This window comes from Canis lupus, chromosome 28 (genome assembly GCF_048164855.1).
Source record: "Canis lupus baileyi chromosome 28, mCanLup2.hap1, whole genome shotgun sequence".
NCBI lineage: Eukaryota > Metazoa > Chordata > Mammalia > Carnivora > Canidae > Canis > Canis lupus.
Genome location: NC_132865.1, coordinates 5,768,687 through 5,792,179, shown reverse-complemented (window position 1 = coordinate 5,792,179; position 23,493 = coordinate 5,768,687). Strand labels below are relative to the sequence as shown.

The 23,493-nt window shown below is 38.3% G+C and overlaps 1 long non-coding RNA gene across 11 annotated transcripts in view; it reads left to right on the top strand.

Annotated features, from left to right (window-relative positions):
• The window catches only part of LOC140620131 (uncharacterized), a 111,458-nt gene that overhangs the window by 18,391 nt on the left and 69,574 nt on the right, over positions 1-23,493 (top strand). For 9 of the 11 annotated variants that reach the window (XR_012019866.1, XR_012019870.1, XR_012019869.1 and 6 more), the window contains one exon: positions 2,164-2,334. The exons of 1 other annotated variant lie outside the window; for it this stretch is intronic. This is a non-coding gene — a long non-coding RNA (uncharacterized lncRNA). Of the gene's footprint in view, positions 1-2,163; positions 2,335-10,559; positions 11,867-23,493 lie in introns of those variants that run through there. One more of the 11 variants, XR_012019867.1, reaches the window with a different exon arrangement.

Sequence of the window (23,493 nt, the reverse complement as noted above, 5' to 3'; positions counted from 1 at the left end):
AGGCCTCCAGTGACCTATAGCCCTTTCGAAGAAAACTTTGACTCTTCAAAAAAAAAAAAAAAAAAAAAGCAGCTTAATCAGTATCCGATGATCTTACTAATGCAATCAATCCTCCTTCCCTCGACTCTATCCCTAAAGTGACATAAAGAATGTCAATGTGGAATGGTGTTCTATGCCTAAGGAGCAACAAAACTATTTCAAGTAATTAGGTACCTTTATTTTTTTTTTAGGTACCTTTCTTTAAAAAAAACAAGGCAAAGTGTGGTTGCCTTCTTGTTTTCTGTTAGATAGATTTTTTTTTTTTTTTTTGATAAAAAAGAGGCTCTTGGGGGATTCCTAAATCCTGAAAAATAAATCAGCCATCTTCTGATTCCTTGGGGACTGGTGGAATAGTGTAAGCATGGACACACAGCAGACACACAGACACACATTCTTTTTTTTAATAACAAATTTATTTTTTTATTGGTGTTCAATTTGCCAACATACAGAATAACACCCAGTGCTCATCCCGTCAAGTGCCCCCCTCAGTGCCCGTCACCCATTCACCCGCACCCCCCGCCCACCTCCCCTTCCACCACCCCTATACACAGACATTCTTTACAATAAGTCTGGCTCTGGCTTTAACCCAGAGCCCTAGTGAGCGGGGCTGAGTCATAGAGTTCTACAAGGACTCCTTTTGTGCCGTTGGCCTAAAGCCTAGATAAAATGAAAGTAAAGAGGCCTCTGACTTCTCTGCACTAGGCCTACAACCAAATTTTTGCCTTAAGAGTCTTGCTACTTTATTAATAGTAAGAAGGGAGGAAAGACAAGATTTTTAAAAAAGAGCACCAAGGGTAAAAGAGTCTTTTTCTTTTACACTTGGAACTGATGTTACCTGAGTTACCAAGTCCTAGGCCACTCAACATTGGGATGTTGTGTGTATTGGGGGGCACCTTAATACAGAGATCATGTAAAAGGACACACTCTATGTGAGACAAAGAGCACTGAAATTGAGACACCCACAGAACCCTAAAGATGCCAAAGTCAGAGCTATTTATTTATCTGCAAATCTCTTTGAAGCCATCAGCTAATAATAGCTGACTGGCTTTGCTTCTTCATTACATCAGCTTCTCCTCTTGAGATGCTCATCAAGTTTTGTTATTCTTCCACAGCCATCTTTTCTTAGATTGGGAGCTTCCCAAGGGCGGAGACATGTCTTATTCTCTAGTGCTTAGTAGGCACTCAGTAGACTTTTTTTCGCCTATTGAATGACACTTCATTGTGCCTTTGACTATAACTTTTATGCAGAGTAGCATTGAGGAGGGTCTTCCAGGTGATGGTTTCTTCATCTCCCCGGAAATATAGAGTGTGTAGCCAACGTTAACTCTAGAAGTATTATCATTTGCATAACTGATGAAGTTAGGAAAATTAGATCTCATACAAATATGTTTAATTCATTGCTAACCCTTCAGACTGGATTTTATGTGTCCATAACCCCATAGCCATCCTTCTTTCATAGATCTCTTATAATTTCTTCATAAAAATCTGCATTTCCACTAGGCTATAAACTGCAGGAGTGCAGGAGACTGGTTTGCTCACTGCTGGATTCCTAGCACCCATCACCTGGCTCAGCCTTTATTTAATAAGCATCTGTTGAATGAACAAAATGTTCGAGAATCTCCTTTCTAGACACTAACCGTAAAGTTCCTTTCTCATTGGATCACCTCTCTGTTTTCATGTCACAGACCATTAGAAGACTAATGTTACCTATTGTGTGTGTGTGTTGGGCCACCTGTTGGAGTTACTGCAGCCATTCATGTTCACAATGGTTGAAGACTTATATGCTTCAGCAGTTCTTATATTTCATTAGAAAGACTAAGGAAAAAGAAATACACTACAGCTGAAATAAATTGTAAAAGATCTCTGCAACTCAGCTCTAAAACGTACTTCTAACTTTTGACAGTATAAAGCAGTGCACGAAACTGTGTGAATCTGGCTGTAGTTTTTACTGCATAAAAATTCATAAAAATGTTTAATGTGTAACTACATTTTTAAATGACAGGTAAAATCCATTTTTGTATTTATGTGTGGTCACAAGTAACCCTTGGTTCAAAGTGATATTTCTGTTTCAGATAATCCTTACAGTTCCACTTACTTAAGTACCTTATTTATTTATTTATTTAGATTTTATTTATTTATTCATGAGAGACGCACAGAGAGAGACAGAGACACAGGCAGAGGGAGAAGCAGGCCCCTCGCAGGGAGCCCGATATGAGACTCCATCCCGGACTCCAGGATCATGCCCTCAGCTGAAGGCAGACACTCAACCACTGAGTCACCCAGGCGTCCCTTAAGGTACCTTATATAAAGCACTTTTTAGTATATAAACATAGATACCAAGATGACTATTAATTTCTTGAGTTATTGAATTTCTAGCAAATTGTACTTAATGTTTAATCCCAGAAATAGAACGCAAAAAGTCCATTTTAAAGCCTCTTACTGCCTCATACAAATTTTTCTATCTCTTTAAGGTAGAAAAAGGAGAGAGCAGAAGAAAGTAGTAATATCTTATTTATAAACTATTGCTTTTATAAAATATACTTACCATATTTCATGTTAAATAACCTCTTAAATAACATTGTCAAAAGAGTAAAGCCCTCAGAAGTCAAAGCAGTCTAGAAAGACTCTTGCTGAGAAAAAGTTAACATAAACGTATTACTAATATTTAGTTCAGGAAAACTCAAGTTTATTCAAAAAACTTAAATGTAATTTATTCCATAAGGAACAGCTTATGGAGGAGGAAAGACAAGGAGTGAGGAAAAAGGAAAATATAAACCAAAAAATGATAACTTTCATACAGAAATGAAAGAACAGAGGGCAAATAATTGAAAGGAGTACTCTTGCCCCACCTTGCCAGTCACTCGGCTGTAAAATTCAGCATGTGATGCAATTTCCCATGCCTTTTGAAGTACTAATTCCCTGATTAAGTACTCTTGACCTTAACCTGGAAGCTCCATGAGCTTTCATTCATTATTCATTAATGGGGCTTAAGACTATTCTACTCTGGAGAGACAGATACTCTTTTGCCTTCAAGGAATATGCAGTCAATTAGAGGAGACAGGTAATTGAGGGGATGCTAAAATGGCTTAATATGTACTATTATACTGGAAACGCTCTTTTCTCATGTGTGGAAAAAGCATGCTAGGAAAATGCTCCAAAAACTCTGTCAGCTTCTTACATAGAAGATCCTAAAATGGCATTTCAGGACCATTTTTTAAAAAACTGGTATTAGTTGCACTTAAAATATGACACCTATAGCAATGATACTTAAAATTATTTATAACCTCCTATATAATAAAATTAATACTGTTTTCATCAGATTCTATTTCAAGTCACTGTAAAACTTTTATCTTCTCCCAGAACTAACCATGCGACCAGCCTGCTTCAGGCATCACCGAGTCAATAGAGAAGGAAATTGAGAAACAATGAATTTAGCGTTTATTATCTTACTTTTGAATGGTTATGTTGGGGTGCCTGACTGGCTCAGTAGGTGAAGCATGTCACTCTTGGTCTTGAGGTCATGGGTTCAAGCCCTACATAGAGCTTACTTAAAAATAAAATAAAAATCGAATAGAGTTATGGTTAGAATATATTTAAATAGTAAATTCGGGACACCTGGGTGGATCAGCTGTTGGGCACCTGCCTTCAGCTCAGGTCATGATCCCAGGATCCAGGATTGAGTCCCACTTCGGGCTCCCTGTGAGGAGCCTGCTTCTCCCTCTGCCTGTGTCTCTGCCTCTCTCTCTTTCTCTCTCTCTTCTGTGTCTCTCATTAATAAATAAATCTTAAAAAAAAATTTAAAAAAACAAAGGTAAAATCTGCCCTCAGCTTTTTCTGAGTCTAAGGTGTTGGGTATGTATGTGGTTCTGTGGGGTATGGGCAATGTTGCTCCACAGAACTATATGTATCACTGAACACCATCTTGGTACTTTTGTTTATGTAATAGATGATGATGATTACTTTGATCTAAAATTAGGTTAAGTTCTGAAAGCTTCAATTATCTAAATTGGACTTAACAAATACTCTGTGGAAGGGCTACTCCAAGTAGTTTCTTGTGGAGGATACCCAGGGATACCCAGAGACAAGCAGGAACAATGTCTTGAGGAACCTTACATATCATGTGAAAGGGCTTCGACTTTACTGTGAAGTTAAAGTATGTTCTGTTCTGATGGTATTTCACAATCCAGGAGATTTAGACAGGGTTCTGCTGCCTAATTTATCTTCTTAAGTATATGTTAGTATTAACTGCTTTATTTTTTTTATTTTTTATTTTTTTAAAGATTTTATTCATTCATGAGAGACACAAAGAGAGGCAGAGACACAGGCAGAGGGAGAAGCAGGCTCCCCACAGGGAGCCCAATGTGGGACTCCATCCCCGGTCCCCAGGATCAGGCCCTGGGCTGAAGGCAGGCACCCAACCGCTGAGCCACCCAGGTGCCCCTATTAACTGCTTTAAAACAAAAATCACAGTTTGTGCAGATGTTCTCTCCCTCCTCTGAATGAGGCCATGTTCCTTGTCAAAGATGAGATAAGAGGTGATTACATCAGGATTCTGAGGAGAGTATTAAAGATTTCCCAGTGGATCCATTCAAATTCCTCATTCCTTCCAGAGGAGAAAGACTAGAGGCCAAAGCAAGAGTATAGGTGAACATGTATGATGTCTGGACCTATATAAGGTAATGAATGATAGCAGAGATGAAGAAGGGATTAATTTGAGTGGAATTTTGATATAGAATTAAATGAGAGTTTTTGAAGAAGTGGGAGAAATGAGAGATGATTCCCAGATTCTTGACCAGGGTGACTAGTGGATGTTAACATCCAGGTTGAGGTGGAAGTTAATAAATTTAACTTTGGACGTGCTGAACTGAGGGACGTCTGTGCGAAGACATCTAATAAAAAATTGGATGTTTGGTATGATGCTCAGGAGAAAGATCTAGGCTAGTGTTGTAATTTGGGAATCATTGTGTTTTGGTGATTTAGATGTTTATCCAAGGAGAGTGTATATAATGACAAAAGAAAGATTAAGGATGAATTCTAGGGGAATACCAAGATTTATAGGGTAGAGGAGATAAAGACACTTCTTAAGGAGATAGAAGGAAACAGAAATGGTTGTCATGGATACCTTGAGAAAGAAAATATTATTTCAAAAAATATAGTGGTCAAAAAAATATAGTCAAGAGTATTAGTCACTGTGAGGGGTCAAGTGAGATAAAGACTGACTAACTTCCATTTAATTTGGAAATTAGAGCAATTTCAGTTAGTGACGCTGGTAGATATCAGATTCCTGTGGGTTGAGGAATGAACAGAAAATGAAATGAATTCAGATCATTCTTTCAAGAGGCTTATTTATGAAGGTAAGAGCAGAGATTATAGCTAGAAGAAAACTCAGGATCAAAAGCAGTTTTTCTTTAAGACGGGAAAGATATGGGTACATTTACTTGTGGAGGAGAAATCAGTGGGAAAAGATCTCAGGGGTAAGCAAGAAAACAAAATTGATGCCGCAGAAATTATTCCAAGCAGAGATACAGCATGGAAGTTTGGAGGAGGGATTAGCTTTAGAGAGAAGACTTTAGACTGGTAGGGGGTCGAGAATTGGGGGTTTTAGAGGGGCATTGATATCTAGTTTAGTTTAATTGCACTCCAGATGTGTGATTTCCTCTTTCTTACTCTTTGGAGAGCGTGCATGCCAGGCTGCCTCCACTCCTTCATTCACATCCCTTCAGGAGAGGTGGACCTAATGACCTAGTAAATTTGACTAGAACAACCGAGCATTAGAATACTTGGTTGAATTCCAGCCACTCTTCCTTTTGGGAGCAGTCTCTCCTACAGAGAGCATATGTTCTCCTGCTCCTTCGAGGACACACTTTTCCTCACCACACAGGAAGAGTTGCTTTGGTCCATTGCTGCCTTAAACTTGATTCTATGTACCTCACTCTGACTCAGCATTGTAAGACTCCTGTGAGTAACATACACAAAGCCATATCCTACAACCTGGCATTTGTAAGTAATAAAGATGATATTTTGGCCTCTGTCACTCCTTTCTTGCATATCTCAAATAGGTCAGTGTAGAAGAGGATCATCTTTGTGTTAATCTTTTACTCATCAAGCACAGCACTGCCTACGTGAATTTGGACAACAGCTCGTGGCTCCCCACTGTCTGGTCTTCCATTATTTATTGGACATGTTTGCCCAGATGGAGTCTATATTTCCCAGCCCCCTTGCAGCTAAGTGTGGCCATAGGACTTCATACTACTATGGAAGGGGATCAGCAGTAATGAGCGTAACTTCCACCTCACTTGATTAAAAGAAAGTTACTTTCCCTATTTCTTTTGTCTGATACCTTAGATATGGCTAGAGGCTTAGATGTGCCTAAGATCTTAGACCTTAGATATGGCCGTGAGCTAGTTAGACTTTGTAGAAGAGGAGTGAGCCCCAAGGATCAGCAGAGCATGAATAGGGAGGGAATCTGAGTTGCCGAATATCCATGTAGAGACTTAGCCCACTAGGCTGCCCTGGGCTGTTACATGACAGAGAAATAGACATTTATCTCATTTAAGCCATTGTATATTTGGGGCTCTTTCTGATGGCAGTTTAACTTTTACCTTAAAAGCCAGGACTGAGTTGTTTGGGCCTTAATATTTTAAAATCCAGAGACGAAAAAAATAAAAATAAAAAAAAATAATAAAATCCAGAGATGTAGATGGAATTTGACCTACTAGAGTCTTTAGCTATGAACTAGACCACAGAGGTATAGATACGATTGTTTCTTAGATAAATGAATAGCATAATTTCTAATATTAAAAAAATGTGACAACTATGGGCATAATATTAATATGTTCCAAGAAAGGTAGGAGGGACAGAAGGCTCTGTTTATGCACGTATGTACAAGAAAAGCTAAATAAACTTATACTCACTCTAATTCTGTTTATTTGTACCAATTAGTTTTCAGTCACATTAGGAAAAGATGAACTGAGAAAATTCTTCTGGGTGTTCTAGGCAGAGAGCACAAATAGCAGGCGTAAGGTTAGTAAGCCACCGATGAACTCAGCATCAGGAAGAACCATGTACCTGGCACACTGGGGAGGAGAATCACAGGAAGTGAGCTGAGGCAGATTGGCAGGTCCTTGTAAGTCAAGATAAGAAATAGGGACTTGACTTTAGGCATGATGGAAGCCATTAGAAAATTTTAAGCAGCTCAGTAGCAAATGAAGGGATCTGTCTTTTAAAAATATCATTCTAGAAAATGGATGCAAGGGAAGAAACAGGGAAACTGATTAGGAGATATTGTAATAACCCAGGCCAGTAACCATTGGACAGTGGTTTAGATCTTTTGGACAATGTGGGGATATTGAGCACAGCAAGCCCCTTTATTAGCAGCAAAGTAATAAATAATATTTAGTTGAAGCGAAAGAATTCGACAAATACCAAAGATGTCTGTCTGGCACTCATTAGCCAGAACATTCCTTCACTCTCAAGCTCCAGGATTGCTGCTGGCTGCTCCCAACATGCCTTTGTTCCCAGGGAGTGAAATGTCTTGGCTCAGCTCAAAAACCGTGAACGGGGGCTCTCAACCACAGCTGCTTGCTTCTGGGAACATGATCAGCAAAATGGATGTCTAGATTTTCAGTTAATCAAGTGAAATACCAGCTAGCCTTTTGGTTTAGTACTTCCAAAGTCAGTTGCTGCCAAGTCCAGTCAATACTGTGAGCTGTTCAAGAGGCTTCTACAGCTGCTTGGTCCTAGAGAGACTTGTGGTGGTGGAGCTATTGACAGCTCACAGATGGAAGAGCTTTCAATGTTAGTTGGTCCAATGTGCTGGAAATAACAAAATTGGCAAGAAACAGGTGACTTCCGATTGGCACAGAGATGAGGTACCAGGAAACTGGCACAGATGAATCTAACCTAAAGAAACATCCTAAAATGTATAGTAGGTTGTTTCTTTTTCCTTGCTCAGCTAGTTTCCTTGCTCTAAGCTTGATATCTGATGCAGCCTTGACTGACTCCTTTAGATGCAGGAGCCCTTCCTGTTGTGGGTGCTCCAGGAGCACCAGAGGTAAACAGGTAGCAACCTAGAGAACTCCCAACCATGATTCTGAAACAGATACCACCCACCCACCACTGAGAAACCAATTCAAACAGCCTCAATCTGAGGAAAAAATAGTCTTGTATCTGTGTTCAGGCATTCTCTCAAATGACACACGATGTACACCTACTTCAGAAATTTCAGTTTTTCAGGGGTTTTTTTCTCCCTGTGTGTGTATGTGTTTGGCAACAGCCCAGACCCTGACACTATACAAATTATGAAATAGCGTTACCATCATCTTATAAAATACAATATATTTAGCAGTTAGATAAAATACAATATATTTAGCAGTTAGCAAAGAAATGTATTTGAAGGTTGCATGTAAATTTTTTAGAATATTGTATGTAACTTTGGACCTTACAATTGAGTTAGGATATAAAAGTTTGAATAATTATTCAGAGTCAAAAAAAAAAAAAGGAAGAGCCAAGGAAGTATATAACTTATTGACACACAGATATGAAAATAAAACTCAAATTGGTTTCCTAAGTCTGATTAAAAAAAAAAACAAATAGTAGTCTCCATATAATCTGAAGGATCTTTTTTTTTTTTTTTTTAAATAGTTAGTAAGCGGCCTTCTACAGTATACCACAAACTCCTGAAGGAAGAAATGAGCAATTATCTCTATTCATGAAAGGCTCATTGAGAGAACATAATCATGGGGACAAATTTAGGATAAATGCAAAGTATTTCTTGCCCATGGAAATTGTCAGAGACTAGAATCCCAGGGGCTTATGTGGGATCTTCCCCTTGACTATATAAAGGGGGAGACAGAAGACAAGCAGTTACCTCCTGAGTATCTTTCATTCTTAAATTGTGGCTCATCTGTGTCAGATGGACTCTAAATGTCATCATCACCTGGAAAATTTGGGTGATGAGCTAGGTTTTGCCATTATCCAAATAACCACTGTATGATGGAAGTAGGATCTCCATGGTAGGACAGTTGTCCCTTAAGTAGAGAAGGTAAAATACAGAAGGAGGAAAGCATCTTGAAAGCAAGCAAGAATGAAAAAGTTCCTGCCATCCTCAAAACAGACACTCATCAAAAGAAGTCTCCTGTAATTGTATTTCAATATTTATCTTTTAATATGGGGCTTATGATGGGGTTACATCCTGATAAACTCATCATAAGTTGAAAATCCCATAAGTCAAAAACATATTTAATATGCCAAACCTACCAGACATCATGGCGCAACTTAGCCCACCTTGAATGTGCTCCGAACGCTTACATTAGCCTACAGCTGGGCAAATTGTCTAACACGAAGCCTATTTATCATAAAGGGTTACAAATCTCATGTCACTTATTGAGTATAGAACTGAAGTTGAAAAAAGTTCCGTATGGGTACAGAATGCTTGTAAGTATATCAGTTGTTTACCCTTGTGATCACCTGGCTGATGAGAAACTGCAGCTGGACTTGCTAATTTAAAATTCAAAGTACAGTTTCTACTTAATGGGTATGGCTTTTCCACCATGGTAAAGTAAAAAAAAAAAAAAAAATCGGGATCCCTGGGTGGCGCAGCGGTTTGGCGCCTGCCTTTGGCCCAGGGCGCGATCCCGGAGACCCGGGATCGAATCCCACGTCGGGCTCCTGGTGCATGGAGCCTGCTTCTCCCTCTGCCTGTGTCTCTGCCTCTCTCTCTCTCTCTGTGACTATCATAAATAAATAAAAATAAAAAAAAAATCATTAAATTGAAAGATTATAAGTTGGAAGCTGTCTATAATAATAAGTTTAAGTAAGAATGACACTGTAGAGAAAACATCAGGTAAAGTATACTTTAATCTTTATACTTAGCCCAAAGTATACTTTGTACTTAGGCTTAAAGTACAGCTCACATTCTTTTATAGGAGTTTGTTAAATCTTGTGATATAGGAACACAGTTGTGAGTTGGGTAATTATCACTTATTCCGAAGCTCTTTTGCTTGATACATCTCATTAACTCTGCTAGTAAAGTATTCAAATGAGAACATGTTTGTGTTGAATATTTTTAAATGGACAGTACGGTATGGGGGTTGAGTTTGATAAAGTAGAAAACATTAAAAGTTGAGGCTCAGACTTATTGTGAGAATGAAAGCACTTTGTGTTTCTGATTTTGTTAAAAGGGGAGAAGATCTTGGTCAAATTGAAATAATATTTTAGAACTCTGAATGTTTGGAGGCAATAACCTCAACAAATCATGTTTGTACTTTCAGTGGAATATCTTATTATGAAATTCCATAACTCAAATACATAGTAAAATGAATAAACCAGAAGTCGCGGTACTCTAAATAGTTGTAAGAACACTTTCCTCATAGAGACCTAAGCCAATGTTATCTAAGAAACTTACACTTCTGCATTCTTCCAAAATGTACTCAAAACAGTCTCGAATCTATGCCATGCCTCCAGTCATACTCCATGCCTTTTAGGTAATAATTCTTGATTTTTCCCCTTGTTATTTCCAGGGCTTTTTGTTATTGTTATTCGCTGCACTCTTGGTGAAGAACATTCTGGAATATTACATCCATTTAGGAAAAATAACCTTCTAATGGAGAACACAACAACAAACCAAACAAAAAGAAATCCCACATAATTTCAGATGATAAAACAGAAAAGTATTCTGGTAATAGAAGATGGAGACTTGACTTTACCTCACAGACCTTCATTTTATGCTTGGAACCTATCCCTCACCCTGACACCTTTACTACCATGAATATATGGTAAAAAACACCTTCCTAAAATAGAGAAGTTCAAGATTCAGGCACTTCACAGGATAAATTGCCCTGGAAAAGTTAAAATGTGCTTGCTTTTATGAAGGATAAAATTGAAATTTTGCAAATTATTATTTTCTTGAAGAAAATAGTTGCTTTGCCCTCATCAAATCTACTTTATTATATACCTAGAGTCTTTCAAAAATACAGATTGTGTTCCAGCCCAAATGGATCAGAATTGGGGTGAGGGAGGAGGAATGTTGTTGCCAAGCTGTATTTTTTTATATTCAAGTATAACTGAGGTACAAGATTATTTTAGTTTCAACTCTACAGTACAGTATGATCCAACACCTCTGTACTTGACTCAGTGTTCGTTCATGGTGCATATACTATTAATCCCCTTCCCCTATTCTCCGCCCCCCCCACCTTTCCCCTAGCAACTGCGCTCTCTATATTTGAGTCTTTTTTGTTTGTTTTGTTTCTTAAATTCCACATATGAGTAAAATCATACAGTATTTGTCTTTCCCTGACTTATTTCACGTACCCTTATACCCTCTAGATCCAACCATTTTGTTGTAATTGGCAAAATTTCATTCTTTCCTAATGGTTGGAGAAATATTCTAATATTAAAGAAGATGTGACATATATAGATTACTAGATCACATGGTAATTCTATTTTGAATTTTTTGAGGAACCTCCATACTGTTTTCCAGAGTGGCTGCACCAGTTTGCATTCCCATCAGCAAGCAGTGCACAAGGGTTCCTTTTTCTTCCACATCCTTGCCAACACTTACCTCTTTTGGCCATCTATACGTGGCCAAAAATATCTATTCATGTCCTCTGCCCATTTTGAATTAGATGATGATGATGATGATGATGATGATGATGATGATGATTATTATTATGTGTCTGGGTGGTTCAGTCAGTTAAGTATCTGACCTCGGCTAAGGTCATGATCTTGGGGTCCTGGGATCAAGCCTCATGTCAAGCTGCCTGCTCAGCAGAGAGTCCGCTTCTCCCTCTCCCTCTGTCTCTCCCCCTTTCTTGGTGCTTGCTCACTTGCTCTCTCAAATAAATAAATAAATAAATAAATAAATAAATAATTATTATTTTGATGTTGAATTGTATATTTTGGATATTAATCCTTTATCCAATATATCATTTGCAAATATCTTCTATTCAGTAGGTTGCATTTTTATTTTGCTGATGGTTTCCTTCCCTGTACAAAAGCTTTTTATTTTGGTGTAGTCCCAATAGTTTAATTTTGCTTTTATTTCCCTTGCCTCAGGAGACTATCTAGAATAACGTTTCTCTGGCCTATGTCAAAGAACTTATTATATTTTCTTCTAGGAATTTTATGGCTTTAGATCTCATATTTAGGTTTTTTTTTTTAAATTTTTATTTATTTATGATAGTTACAGAGAGAAAGAGAGGCAGAGACACAGGCAGAGGGAGAAGCAGGCTCCATGCACCGGGAGCCCGATGTGGGATTCGATCCTGGGTCTCCAGGATCGCGCCCTGGGCCAAAGGCAGGCGCCAAACCTCTGCGCCACCCAGGGATCCCTTTTTTTTTTTTTTTTAATTTTTATTTATTTATATTTAGGTTTTTAATCCATTTTGAGTTTAATGCATTTTGTGTATGGTGTGAGGAAGTGGTCTACTTTCATTCCTTTGCATGTTGTTGTGCAGTTTTTCCCAACGTCATTTGTTGAAGAGGTCTTTTTCTCATGATATATTCTTGGCTGCTTCATCAAAGACTAATTGTATAATCATGGACTTATTTCTGGGTTCTCTATTATGTTCCATTGATCTTTTTTGTTGTGTGGGTACCACTGTTTTGATTATTACAGCTTTGTAGTATATCTTAAAATCTGAGATTGTGATACCTCCAGTTTTGTTCTTCTTTTTCAAGATTGTTGTGACTATTTGGTTTTTTTCTGTGGTTCCATACAAGTTTTAGGATTATTCTAGAAGTTCTGTGAAAAATACTGTTGGTATTTTGATAAGGGTAGCATTAAATCTGTAGATTGCTTTGGGGAGTATGGCCATCTTTAACAATATTGGTTTTCCCAATCCATGAGCATGGAATATCTTTCCATTTGCTTGTGTCATCCTCAATTTCTTTCATCAGTGTTGTATAGTTTTCAGAGTACAGGTCTTTCCTTGCTTAAGTTTATTCCTGGGTATTTTATTCATTTTTGTATAATTGTAAATCAGACTGTTTTCTTAATTTCTCTTCTGTCACTTTATTATTAGTGTAGAAATTCATCAGATTTCTGTATATTGATTTTGTATCCTGCAACTTTACTGAATCCTTATCAATTCTAGTATTTTTTTGGTGGAGTTTTAGGGTATCCTAAATATAATATCATGTGATCTATAAATAGTGGAAGTTTTACTTGTTTTACTTCTTTATACCAATTTGTATGCATCGTTTCTTTTCTTGTCTGATTTCTGTGGTTAGGACTTCCAGTACTATGATGAATAAAAGTTATGAGAGTGGACATCTTTGTCTTATTCCTGATCTTAAGTGAAAAGTTCTCAGTTTTTCACTATTGAGTATGATGTTGGTTTTTCATGTATAGCATTGATTATGTTGAAGTTTGTTCTCTTTAAACCTACTCTTTTGAGGGTAATTATCATGAATGGATATTGTACTTTGTCAAATGCTTTCTCTGCTTCTATTGAGATGATCACATGGGGGTTTTATACTCTTGTTAATGTGATGTACTACAGTGATTGATTTATGATATCAAACCGCTTCTCCTGCATCCTTGGAACAAATCCCACTTGATCATGATGAATGATTTTTTATTTTAAAGATTTTTATTTTATTTTATTCATGAGAGACACAGAGAGAGGGAGATAGAGGCAGAGACACAGGCAGAGGGAGAAGCAGGCTCCACGCAGAGAGCCTGACGTGTGACTCGATCCCAGGTCTCCAGTATCACGCCCTGGGCTAAAGGCGGTGCTAAACCACTGAGCCACCAGGCTGCCTGATGAATGCTTTTTAAAATGTATTTGTTGGATTTGGTTTGCTTATATTTTGTTGAGGATTTTTGCATCTGTGTTCATCAGAGATATTGGCCTATGGTTATCTTTTTCTGTAATGTCTTTGTCTGGTTTTGGTATCAGGGTAATGCTGGCCTCATAGAATAAATTTGGAAGCTTTCTTTCCTCTTCTGTTGTTTGAGATAGTTTCAGAAGAGTAGGTATTAACACGTCTCTAAACGTTTGGTAGAATTCACCTGTGAAGCCATCTGGTCCTGGACTTTGGTTCATTTGAATTTGTGTTGCATTTTTTTTTTTGCTGTTGTTGTTGTGGGGCTTTTTTGCTAATTCAATCTCATTGCTGTAGGAGAAGACGGGGCCAGACACAGATGTTAGCAAGCTAGCTGTAAAGTGCTCTTGCTGGTTCTGGAAGTGTCCTGCTCTCTAGGCTGGGGAGGGGCATGGACGGCACCTTCCAGCTCTCTTGTTCTTGGACAAATCTCCTAAAGATCTCTGTCCTTCCAGTGAGCTTGATTCTGAGATCAGTAAGTAAATCTCCTTCCTGTATATCCCAGGTGCTTTTCAAACTGCTACTTGTGTGCAGTATCTTGGAGATATTATTTGTTATGCTGTCTCTGTAAGAGCATGGACCCAGTTTCCTAACACCCTCTTGGCTCTCCCAGAGCTAGGCTCACTGATTTTTAAAGTACCCAGAGTTAAGCCCCGCTGGTTGTATAGAGTTGTGAAGTTAAGCCCCGCTGGTGTGCAAAGCCAAATGTTTTGGGGACTTGCCTTCCCACAGCAGGTCTCCTGGATCTGGGGTTCCTGGTATGGGGTCTCTTCCCCTCCCTTCTCTGTGCTTGTGGTATCCCTCTGAGCTTCTGGTTAGTCTCACTGGGAGTTGTTTACCAACTGCATCTCCACCCCTCCTACCCTTTTTGATGTGGTTTCTTCTCTGCAATTAACTTTGGAGAGTCTGCTCTGCCAGTCTTTGGGTCATTTTCTAGGTTGGTTGCACTGACGTGGCTGTTACCTAAGGTGTATCTGTGGGACAAGATGAGCTAGGATCCTCATACTCTACCATCTTTCCCCAAAATATTTGTTTTTTTGCTATTTGTAATATTGATTTCAACTGTTCTGTTGAGGTGGGGGTTCAAAGGGGTTTTGGGGAGAAAGGTTTTTATGTCTTATTTAAGCCCTTTCATCCCAGAAATAAGGAGAACCAAAGCTTGGAAGGCAGCTTAGGGAGGTAGACTGAGGGTGATATTTTGAAATATTTAATGTTTTCTCTCTTGTTTACACTGAAGCCCCTTTGCCGTTAAAGCTGAACAGAATATCCATGACTTATTACCCTAAAGAACAGAGACCAAGGTACATAAAGAAGCAAAGGAATCCATTGAGTTTATAAATGGATTTTGAAATAACTCAGTATAAATAGTAGTTTTGAAAGCCTTATTTTTAAGTGCAAGACCCGGTTGCCTACAGTTTCAAACTTCAAAAGTTTCTTTTTATTATCAGGGATTTAGAAAATGAAATTTTAGGCATATGTTTGTTTGATGAAAGTAGATTGACTCTAAGATTAAATTTACAACTGTGCGGAAATGGAAGCTTTTGAGTGAAGTTCAGTTATAGACCAAAAAGAAAAAAAAGGCACATTTCTGCACAGTAATGCCAGTGACTAAGTGTTGACGGGCACAGATCAAAATTATAAAGGAAAGAACAGCATGGAGCAATGTGGCCTCCTCCTCCATTTGATGTCATTTAATGCAGTGGAGGACAGTGATCCCGAAACTAACAGCAAAACAAATAAAGCAGACAGCAAAATTATTTCTGGAACTAAATGACACGAGAGATGCATATAGAAGACAAACAGCTCCCTTCCTTTCTTTCCTAAACCCTTTACCCAAGTCATCTATACTGAGGAATAGGAACCTTGAAAAGAGGAAGAAAGTCGGGGGTCTTGCTAGTCTAGCAATTAGGGCTGTTAGGTCAACACATTTGGATTTAGAAGGTATGGAAAGGAATGGAATGCTTATTTGTTTCTTAACAAATTCATTAAGAGAGGTTTAACACATGCAAAAAAAATTAACTACTTCACTGTAATATCATTTGTTTTTACCAAAGATAATGTTGATGTTTTAGTGAACATATCAACATTTCTTATTCTAAGATGAACAGTATGCACACACTTTTCTTTACATTTTTGCATTTATTGAATATAGACTCTCACATATCTCACATATCTTGCTATCCCCACTGCATAATTAAGGATTCTCAAAGTTCTTACATTCTTTTATTTCAAAATGGTATGTAATATTCTGTTATGTTTATGTGCCATAATTTGTTAGAATCATGACCTAGTGAGAGACATACTGTTTTTCTTTTTTGCTGGGGAGCAGAGGTGAATGAATCCAGTTTAGAGCCGGTATATATAATCTTTTGCTTCTATGTATTTCCTTAAGTTTATTTTGCTTTGAACTTGAACTGACTGGGGTTGCAGGTGGTTGGCTTACTTCCATTCTCAACATTCAGTTGACTATGAAAGAACAGTTGACTTTCTAAAATGAAAACAAAACTTTGATTCTCCATTTGAACAATAACAGAATTCTCTTTAGCCAATAAACAAACAAAAAGAACCAAATTTGAGAATAGAGCTGCACCAATATATTTCTGTTGTTTGTTTAAACAAACAATGCCAGGATACTTTTAGATTTTTTTTTTTAAGTTGTAAAAATAGTACAAAATTCCCATATACCCAGCATTCAGTTTCCCCTGTTGTTAACATCTTATGCTGGTATAGCACTCACAACTAATGAACAAATGATGACACACCATTATTAACTAAAGTCCATACTTTATTCACATTTCCTTCCTTTTAGGGTATTTATTTGAACTATTGTTAGAGCTTGCTTTATACAAAAGGTATTTTAATTGTATGAAAAAATGGTTTACAAAAGCCAAATCATACTACTACAAATGGATGCTCTGAATTAGCCTAGAAGTCACAAGGGGGAAAAGAGCTTATTAAAAATCTTCTCTAACTTACCAAACAGGTATACCTAGGCAGGAGTCTTGTGGCTGGAAAAGAAGAAAGCTCTAATTCTTCACTCTCACCCTTCTTCCATTGGTTCCAAGGCAGGGCATTGCAACAGATGGTTATTTTCTGTTGGCACACCGTGAGGGGCAAGGGTAGGCACATGATGACAGCTTTTAAATGCTGGTAAGTCCCTTGAATTTCCACTGCATGCCCAAAGGATTGAGTAGGATCATACCACATCGCTGGTGAAAGCAAGCTCTGCATACATGAGAAACTTCTTTTTTTTTTTTTTTTTAAGATTTTATTTATTCATTCATGAGAAACAAAGACAGAGAGAGGCAGAGGGAGAAGCAGGCTCCATGCAGGGAGCCCGATGTGGGACTCGATCTCAGGACCCCAGGATCGTACCCTGGGCCAAAGGCAGGCGCCCAACCGCTGAGCCACCCAGCTACCCCCCTACATGAGAGACTTCTAATGACTTGGCAGATCCTCTCAAGTACTAAAGATTTTCCTTATCTCACTTTAACCCCAAACCTTAGGCACATGGTTCTTTCTATCAGAACAGGCCCTGCTTCTTAGAAGGACATGCTTCTATCATATCTGAAGTATGGCTGTATTTTCTCTTTGCTTAATTACTCATAAGATTCAATCAGAGAAGCAGGTGGAACTCAGCTGTTTTCCCTTACTCTGAAAGCATAAAAAATTTCTGAGCATAAAAAATTAAAACAGTATTGTCTCTAGTTCATGCTAAGCAGTATAATGCTATCTCTAAGCCATCACAAACAGTTGGCATGGCCCCATAATAGGCTGAAGGGTTTTACATAGATTATCTTATGTTAAAAAAAAAAAAAAAAAGATTATCTTATGTTATCATCACAACAGCCCTTGGGATCTATTACTATGCCCATTTTGCAGATGAGGAAACTGACACACAGAATGTTAATATGTGACTCTGCAGAGTCAGTCACACACTTAGTAAATGGCAGTTAGGATTTAAGCCCCAAGCCTTTGGTTTTAATCATGTTGCTATAAGTTTTACCCCTAGTTTTAGGGGTATAGTAAAGTCAACAAATATTTCATAAATGAGTTAGTGAATGAGTAATAAATGGATGGAACATTTCACAGGTGGTGAATCCTTGAGTGAGATGTCTTACATGAGTCAAGCTTAGGAACTATTTACTTTATCCTCATCTTTACCTTGGCTCACTTATTCAGGATAGCTTCCTGAAGAAATGCGAGTGTTATTTTTGTGTGATTTTGAGTTTTGAATAGGAATAATAAGACTGACCTAAAAGATATAAAAGAGGAAATGATTCTGTATATAAAGAGCAACATGAAAAAGTTATAGTGAAGGAAAAAAAAAGAGAGAAAAATAGTGCTAAACATTTCTTTTTTTTAAAGATTTTATTTATTTATTCATGAAAGACACACACACACAGAGAGAGAGAGAGAGAGGCAGAGACACAGGCTGAGGGAGAAGCAGGCTCCATGCAGGGAGCCCAACGTGGGACTTGATCCCGGGTCTCCAGGATCACAACCTGGGTATGAAGGCAGGCACCAAACTGCTGAGCCACCCAGGGACCCCCTAAACATTCCTTTGAATTCGGGGTGTCACATGGGAATGGAAGGAGATTGGAGATCTGTGGTCTGGATAGGTAATTTGAATGTATGCAAAAAGCAATAATGAATCATCTAAACTCAGAGAAGGGATGATATAGTCCTTGTTTCTCTTACTTGGCTGCAGCCTTCTATATTGATCAGGATGTAGAGAGAGACCAAAGGCAGGAAGTAGGAAACAGGAGGCTCCGTTCATCTGCAGCCTAGATAAATGATTGGCCTTAGACACAATGCGGAAGTATTTGAGGAGCAATTGGGGGGAATGGTGGGGGAAGAAGACATCCTCCTTATTAGAAAGTCATTTTGAATATGGAAAGGATATAGTGTAATACATTTCTCTTCCCAACTTCTAAGATTCTTATTTTTATTTTCTTCCTTTCATTTTAAGTCAGAATTCAAATTAATTTTTTCCCCAGTAAATATGAGACCTAAGAAATTTTATTTTATTTTATTTTTTTAAAATTCTCATTTATTTATGATAGGCACACAGTGAGAGAGAGAGAGAGAGGCAGAGACATAGGCAGAGGGAGAAGCAGGCAGGGAGCCGACATGGGATTCGATCCCGGGTCTCCAGGATCGCGCCCTGGGCCAAAGGCAGGCGCTAAACCGCTGCGCCACCCAGGGATCCCAAAACCTAAGAAATTTTAAACTTGACTGTTGTTAAGTCTAAATTATGTCATCCAGGGAATAGTAACATAGAAAATCTAAAACCATATTTCTTTTAAACTTTAGAATTGCATTTGGTAGTTTAGAGTGCATGAGAACAGATAATTTCTAATTTCATTTTGCTAAAATTATAGTAAAGATGGTTTACATTCTCACAAAACAGACAATCAAGAAATATATTGCCCGAGGAGGAATTTCAGAAATATTGAGTTTTCAGGAAGAAATGAAGTAGAAATTTAAAACTTTCCCTGAAAAAGAAACCTAAGGAATTAAGTGCCTAACTATTATATAAATGCAAAATAATTTTTAAAAATATTTAGAAGCCCCATATCATTAACAGGTACTTTCCAAATACAAATTCTACTAGATAACTCTGACTCCAGAAAATAAGCACAAAAGATGTAAAATGACAGAGGTTAAAATTGTGTAGTATTAAGCAGTACTTGTAAAATCATTGCAGTAGAAGTATGGAGATAACAATATCTCAAGAGACTGATGGTAAATACAAGGAAAAAATCTAAGTGACCTAACCCTAAATTTCTAACATAGGTCACCTGTTACCCTCAGCTGACTATTCACTATACACGCTTCTCTCAACTTAGGAGATTTTGACAATGGACATGCATTATTTAGAAAAAAATAAAATAAAAATAATAAATACAGAGTTGTTTGCTTGAGAACATGTCCCTAAATTACGATGGCTTATCTGAGGTATGTAAATATTGAATGACTAGTTAGGGAATTGGTTTGAACACCCTAAAATACTGTATGATATTTTATTAAGGACTCAGGTGTTCTTCCCCCTGAAGAAAAATCATATTGAAAAATTGAATGGAAGAATGGCACCATCCCCTTTTTGAACAATATCATTCTCAAGCTGCTAATAAGGCCTTCAGTCAGCACTCATCTTGTAGCCTGCTTTCCTTACACACAAAAACAACTCTGGAATTTTCTGTGGGGAACACCAACAGGGGAGAGAGTTCAAACACATAGCACAGAGCAAAACTTCTTTAAAACCCTCTTTGAATATTTTTCTTTCTCCAGGGTTCCATGCTTCATGGAAGCTCTCCTATATCTCTCTTTCTTCCAGAAGAATCCTTTCAGCATTTCCCGTAAAGTGCTACTCTCCCTTTCTTTCCTATACAAAATTCCAAATGTGCTGACATGTCACAATTAGCTAGACAAAAGCAAAACAAAACAGCACCAAGCCAAATCCACACCCATCTATTAGCCCTCTAAGTGGCTCAATTTATCACATTATGTAATATATAAATAATAAACTAGCCAAAAGTAAGGTTCTTTTTCAAATGCAAGGGGCAAAATAAAGCATTCCCCTTCCTCATCCCATTCATATGCTCTAACTGCTGTTCCTTTCCTAGTGACATTCATTTCATTCTTGTGAATCACCCAGAAGGTCACATACCAGTCCATCTGTAATATTTTTTCATATGGAAAATATTAAGCCACCAGACGAGTCTCCAGAAGAAGCATTTTTTAACAGATGCTATGAAAAAAAATGAGACCCTAAATTTATGTCAGAGGTCTAAGCACTAGTCTAAGAGAAGATGTGTGTGCACATGCCAGCCTTTTAAAAATTATCATTATTTTAAATGTTCACTTAGCTGGTGATGAGATACTTCAACAATAGCTGTTAATAGAGTCAAAGAGCCTGCTTTGGAGATGGTGGTAGTGAATAGAGGTTTGGGAAATGAGGGGAAAGGAAGCCATCTAGTTTCATGGTAGGGCCAGCAGATTTGATGTGCCAGGCACTAGTGCAATATCGTGCAAAGTCCTTAAGAGCCTGTGTGTGTGTGTGTGTGTGTAAGGAGAAGGTTCAGCTGTCAACCTCTCTGCCATCCCATTGAGCATTTACATTCTTAGGAGATGACCATCAGAGGTGTAACAAAAACATAAGTCCTATCACATGCAAAATAAAGAATTCAAATGTGATTAGTGGATATGTTAAGATAGGAAGGGTTATTTTCGGCATGGTTTTGGTTTGGATTTTGTTGTTTTTGCTTCAATGAAGACAAATGAATGATGAAGTAATATAGTATACCTTACTTAGAAGTTATTACAGACGCGGGGCGCCTGGGTGGCTCAGTTGGTTGAGCATCTGACTCTGGATTTTGGCTCAAATCTCAGGGTCATGGGATTGAGCACTGCGTTGGGCTCCACACTCAGCAGGAAGTATGCTTGAGATTCTCTCTCTTTTCCTCTGCCCTTCCTCCAATTTGCTCACTCTCTCTCTCTCTCTCAAAAAAAAAAAAAAAAGTTATTATAGAATCTTTTTTGCCCTAATGGGTTAAGATTTGGTTCCTGTGATGAGACCCAGTTCCTTTTTTTTTAATTTATTTTTATTGAAGTTCAATTTGCCAACATACAGCATAACACCCAGTGCTCATCCCGTCAAGTGCCCCCCCTCAGTGCCCGTCACCCAGTCACCCCCACCCCCTGCTCACCTCCCTTTCCACCACCCCTAGTTCGTTTCCCAGAGTTAGGAGTCTTTCATGTTCTGTCTCCCTTTCTGATATTTCCCACTCATTTTTTCTCCTTTCCCCTTTATTTCCTTTTCACTATTTTTTTATATTCCCCAAATGAATGAGACCATATAATGTTTGTCCTTCTCTGATTGACTTACTTCACTCAGCATAATACCCTCCAGTTCCATCCACGTTGAAGCAAATGGTGGGAGACCCGATTCCTACTAGACTGTAAGTACAATGAGGACAAGAACTAATCAGCCGTCTTTACTGCAGTGTCTCTAATGTCTGGCATGCAACAGATGCCATAATAAATATTTGTTGAATAATAATGACGTGAAGGTACATCATAGATCCAAATCATCTCTGATCTGAAGAACATTATGATGATGGTGATGATGATAATGATGGTGATAAATAATAGCTGTGATTTATTGAATTCCTTCTTTGTGCCGAGGACTGCACTATAAATTTGTCCATGAATTTCACATTTCATTTATCCTAAGGAGTATGTCATCATGTTTTACAAATGAGAAAATTGAATTACAGAGTTAGAACGATACCCCACCCAGATCAGTCTGACATCGAGCCTGATTCTTTTACTGAATATCTTTAGACAAACACATTCTATACACACATTGTGAGCACAGAACTAAGTTGAGGATAATGGATTGAAAGTAGCGGACTCTTGACTCCTAAGGAGACAGTTAAGGTAAATAACAGCTGTGATCCTGGAGACCCGGGATCGAGTCCCACATCGGGCTCCCTGCGTGGAGCCTGCTTCTCCCTCTGCCTGTGTCTGTGCCTCTCTCTCTGTGTCTCTCATGAGTAAATAAATAAAATCTTTAAAAAAAATAATAAAGGTAAATAACAATACTGAAGGGAGATGTGGCAAGGCCAGTTTGCCAGGTAATTGGTACAAAAAGTCAGTACTGCAATTTCAAAGAGGAAGAATTTGCTGTGTCCTGAAGAGCTCGGAAAAATGTTCAAGGGGGCAAGAAAGCTTGAACTGAATGTTGAAACATGAATAGAATTCAGATAGGGAGAAAATGAGGGGAAGGATATGAACTAATTGGGGCAGCGCTTGCTTAGAGGAATGCACAACATATGTTTAGAAAGAAAGAGGAGACTCGGGTGGCTGGAGCAGGCCTTGGGGGCCAGTGTTCATTTAGAGAAGTGTTGCATTGAGATAGTATACGATTGAAAATAATTATTTTACTTTCCATTTTAAAAATATTCTTTCTCTAGCATATTGATTGTCTTCCTCCTAGTTTTATTTTCATGGATGTATCTTAAAAGTGGGAATCAAGGATCCCCCAGGTGGCTCAGTGGTTTGGCACCTGCCTTCGGCCCAGGGCGTGATCCTGGAGTCCCAGGATCGAGTCCCACATCCGGCTCCCTGCATGGAGCCTGCTTCTCCCTCTGCCTGTGTCTCTGCCTTTCTCTCTCTCTGTGTGTCTCTCATGAATAAATAAATAAAATCTTAAAAAAAAAAAAGTGAGGATCATTTTCTAAGGACAGTTTGAAGTGGGATACTTCAAAGTTAAAATCAAGTCCATATACTGACCATTGAAGTGTGTCTCCTGCTGTGCAAGATGCAGGGGCCAAGTTGAACTGCCCACATGGCCCCATGTTGTGCACTTTTGTAAATGCCCTGCAATCATGCCCTACAAGCGTGGTGGGTTCTCAGAACTACTGAGTCTCTGAACCACGCCTCATGGACTGCTGCAGATAAGTGGTGAGACTGTTCAGAGAGACTTGGAGCCTGTTGCCCTTTTTAACCACTGCAACTCCTCCACTAAATGTTTACTGAATTGGAGTAATGCCTACATTGTTATTTGAAAAACAAATTCTAAAAAAAAAAAGAGAGAGAGAAAAAGAAAAAATAAGAAAA